At 33.3% G+C, this 4,599-nt stretch overlaps 1 protein-coding gene across 1 annotated transcript in view; it reads right to left on the minus strand.

The window, feature by feature from the left end:
• The window catches only part of LOC106468388 (sodium-dependent phosphate transporter 2-like), a gene marked incomplete at its 3' end in the record, with an annotated part of 58,558 nt that overhangs the window by 33,173 nt on the left and 20,786 nt on the right, over positions 1-4,599 (minus strand). The gene's annotated exons all lie outside the window — the stretch shown is intronic.

The following is a 4,599-nucleotide window of genomic DNA, read 5'->3' on the forward strand; positions in this document are numbered from 1 at the left end:
CGATAAGGTTCTGTCATCATCAGGTACAAGAACCTTGTCGAAACGTTGTACATTTGCTGTTATGTTAAACTTATATTAAAGTTTTTCTTCATTACCCACTCAAGCCGTCTCGAAGCATTAGAGAAACTTGTACAGCTGGCTTGGCTTAAAATTGTGAGTAGAACATTGGTTGAAAGGTGTAACCTGTGGGCTTTTAGGATACCTGACTCTTCTTTTTTTTTTAATAGAGTTTTGACCTCAAGTAGTTCTATAGTTCTGTGTCTTGATTTTGAATATTGATCTCTTGATTTCTCTTGCTCTTGCCAACTCCATTAGCCAGACAACACAGAAGAAGCCTAGCCAGTCAGGTAGTGAAGTACTGAGCTTCTGTGTCAAATAAAGAATTTGTGTTACAAACTTACTTGCATTTTCTTTACTGTCTGTGTTCCGTTTATACTTCGCTTAACAGTCCTTCACTTGCGTTTTGCGGATGATGTTTGATTTTTTCTGTAAGACCTGAATACCACAACAACAACAACACTTCCAAGCCCAAACCATGTTTTTATTTAAAGGTTATCAATCTTGGTCAACTGCCAAGGTAAGCCATAACTAAACTGATCTAGCTACCATAAATAACTATTCAGCTCACCCTACGGTAAACCAGTATTAACTCAATTCGATTTTATATGAATGAATCATGAATTTTTTTAACCGGTGTCAACCAGATTTAATAGTTGAATTGCATGTAGTTATCTACAGTGTTTAATACCTATTTAACAATAATTGCAAAACTATTTATGTGTGTATATCATTTGTAACAGCTAATAATGATTTCATGTTCTTTATTAATTTTCATTCTGAATTTCGTGAGGCTTATGACCTGAAGCAAGCTACTGTATAAATTGGGGTTTGAATAATAAAGAAATCTTTGGAGCGATAGACAAATTAATTCATTACCTTTGCATATTTGAGGGTCCAACTCTGAATCATCATTTCAATTCTTACAATCCACATGCTAGCTTATCAGACGTTATTCTGAACGTATCAGAGTGGCGGGTAGATAATTTGTGGATCTACACCCTTCAGTCAACCATTTGTCTTTGAAGTAACGATTCTTTAATTGTCAATAGTCTTTGAAATATGTTTATAAATATCTCACTATCAAGTGATTTCGAGTTCATTTATATTACATTTGTAAGCTAGGGTTTTCTCAAACTAATAGTTGAAGGAAGAGCTAGAAGTTTTATTTTTATATATTTTTTGCTTAGTAAAGATGAAATATATCGCTGAAAAACTGAGACATTCATAAATAGATAGGTGAGATCGTGTGTTTCATAAATTCATGTGGGTGTATAACTTTTAAAGATAAGTCATTATCCAACACAACAAACGCATAATGTTTCATGATACTTCTGTAGATTATCGTTTTCCAAGACATTTATCGGCAACAAGCACCCAAAGACTGAAGTTCAGATACGTCTACACTGCGAGATTTTCTACTCATATTTGTTAATGGTAACATAAAACCTCCTAACCGTGTGTCCCACGGTTGAACAGCGATAAGTCTACGGAATTACAATGCTTAAATCAGGGGGTTCGATTTCCTTCGGTAGACATACCAGATAGCCTGATGTGGCTTTGCTATAAAAAAAAACAGACACTCCTAACCGTGATTCATTGCTAAGGTCATAAACTAAAGGAATTGTTGAAACTGGTTCAAAAACTCTATTCCTGTGTTCATGCCCTTTGAACTATAAAAGGCAAAAGTGCAACTGAAGTTAGTTATTAATGGCAATTTTATTCAATATATTCGTAATTTGCTTGTTCTATCAGGAAATTATTTTTATATTTTAACCTTTTATCCCTTTTAATAACTACGTTTTTTTGTCATTAAAATATTCTATCGCGCCTATTTTGCTCTTAATTTAATATAGACTTTGAACTGTACATTACACATTCATTACAAACCCAACGACACAAACACACATTACTATTTATATAACACTACATATACGTATTTATGATATACTTGTATTCACACATGTACGCGCAGTTACAACTGCAACGACGACGTTTCAAAACAATAATACGTGTTTGCGTGTTCCCTAAGTATATCGTTTATATATTGTTGTTTTCATTAACAATGTCGGGTATACTACTTATTATATCGAATGTAAATTTAAAAAAAAAACATTTTAAAATGTTTTTTGTTAACATTGCAGAATTATTTACACTCTATTTAAATAGCTAAACAAATAATATTTTTCTGTACAAGAAGTAATATTCGTTATGAAACTGTTTTGAACTTTCCTTTTGTTCCTTCAAACTTGTGTATGCGTTTATTCTAGGCTTGATCGGTTTAAGATTGCCCAGAAGTTTAATTGTATCAAAACATGTCCTTCAGATAACTCGTATACTTTCGATACAGTAAATATGCTTGATAGCTACATGTGAATCAAACGAGATTTTAGAAACATGTCTACATTTTCCTTTCTACAGTAATGTTTTACGTCCATTTTTTCATCCCGTCAAAACTATATTTTATTATTCCGTACGAAAAAACATTGATTTTTTTTGTGGTAAATTTTTTTCTGCTTTTTTTTAATACTAATACAAAACGTACTTCTGCAAAACAAATATATCTAACGTAATTTTTTTAACATAACTGCCATCACATTAATTAGCCCACCAGTGGCACAGTGGTATGTCTGCGGACTTATAACGCTAGAAACCGGGTTTCAGTACTCGTGGTGGACAGAGAACAGATAGACCATTGTATGGCTTTGTGTTTAACTATAAACAAACACATTAGTTAACTGTATTATTTATTTCTACGTATAACAACGAGGGCATTTTAAAAATTATATTTCCTTGACTTGTCACGATAGATAAAAAATAAAACAGTAAAAAATTTTAAGCAAGCATTTAAACTTGAATTTAAATCCTGAGAGAAAGTAAGGAATTTATATATATATATATATATGCAGTATAAATAACTTACAAAAAGAAACCTCAAAATATATTTAAAGTAACATGTTGTGTAACAATTTGTATAAGTATTTTGTATTTATGACGAAGCTACTAATAATATCTTCCACTAGCCCTAATTTTGAGCTACCATTCACGATAAGGGATTGACTGCCCCTCATATTACGCACCCCACAGTTTAGAATGCGGGAAACATTGTAAAAAAATGAAGAGTAATTAATGTACACAACTTTTTATATGTATTACTATGAATAAGAACGTAAACCACCAGTTCCACCGATTCCATTAGCTACTGTAATTACACTGTAGAGATGCTATGAAAATACTTTAAAATGTAGTCTTTGGAGAAAATTTCAAAGGTTAACATTGACGACAACATGCATGGCCAAACTGCAAAATAATAGGAAAAGGTAAAAATATCACCACGAAAACAAAAATGAGATTCTTCAGAATTACCGCGCTCTTCACTTTCGTGTGTGAATGCGAAACAGAGATTGAAAGAACAACACAAGTGTTTGAACTAAAGGAATTCCGCTCCGCAAAATCCTTCGGATCCCCTACACTGCACACAAAACCAACAAATATGTTTATAATCAGTCAGAGATACACAAGAACCTCTCCTCATTAGAGTAGTAAAAAGAAAACTAACATGGTTTGACCATGTGGTTCGCACATCTGGACTGTCAAAGACCATCTTACAAGGCAGAGTTGAAGAACATAGAAAGTGACGACAGCAAAAGAAGACATGGTCGAAGATACTAAATAATGGACAAGCCTTCTCTTCCCAGACCCACTAACAGTTGTCAGGGACAGAATTCAGTGGAGAAACAAAGCATCAAAGCATCTCTGTGATCATTTTTATGGTTTCGCGATAAATGATGAGACAAGAAAGGCTTCTCAGTTAAACACATTAATAAAAATTTTTTTTTTTCAAGTATTCAAGTTAACCCCAGTCCATAATTCTACAATCCATTAAACAGTACATTCACTAATCAGAGTCACTAACTATAAATCCTTAAACCACCCTTACAAACAATAACTCTACACTTTCCAATGTTAAGAGCATTTGAGTTTTGAACCTTTGGATCACATCAAACAATGGGTGAGGTAGTATGCGAAATATTAACAAAATCAAACAAAGTGACCATGCTATGCGAACAAGAGTGTATTATATACCTTCAGAATACCTATCAAGAATAAAAAAATCTTATTGCTTGTAAAAAATTTGCAGACTACACGACGATAGAAATGGTGATGTTTCAAGAAAAAAAACTAGAGCGTTAAATGTCTTCCTTGAAAATGAATTATTTCGTGTATTGAGAGAGTGCAAAAAAAAACGTGTTAAGCACAAATTCAGCATTATCAATACGCTAGAGTATAAACTAACGTGTTTAATATCTGGCTTTCTAAAATAAATTAAGACAAATATCAATACAGCAGTCTATTAGGGTACCTTAATGCTAGTGATTGGTTTAAATTCCAATCATGATACAAGACTTATGCCCTCTTCCACCCCCACTTTATCTGCGGATGGTGAGACATATTTCAGTCATACAGGAAAGTCGAGAGCCAGCACGGGCCCCGAGGCAAACATCGTCGCCGGGCCCCCTTTCTCTCTCTCTTTTTTAACAT

The sequence above is a fragment of the Limulus polyphemus genome, unplaced genomic scaffold (assembly GCF_000517525.1).
Source record: "Limulus polyphemus unplaced genomic scaffold, Limulus_polyphemus-2.1.2 Scaffold2990, whole genome shotgun sequence".
Classification (NCBI taxonomy): Eukaryota; Metazoa; Arthropoda; class Merostomata; order Xiphosura; family Limulidae; genus Limulus; species Limulus polyphemus.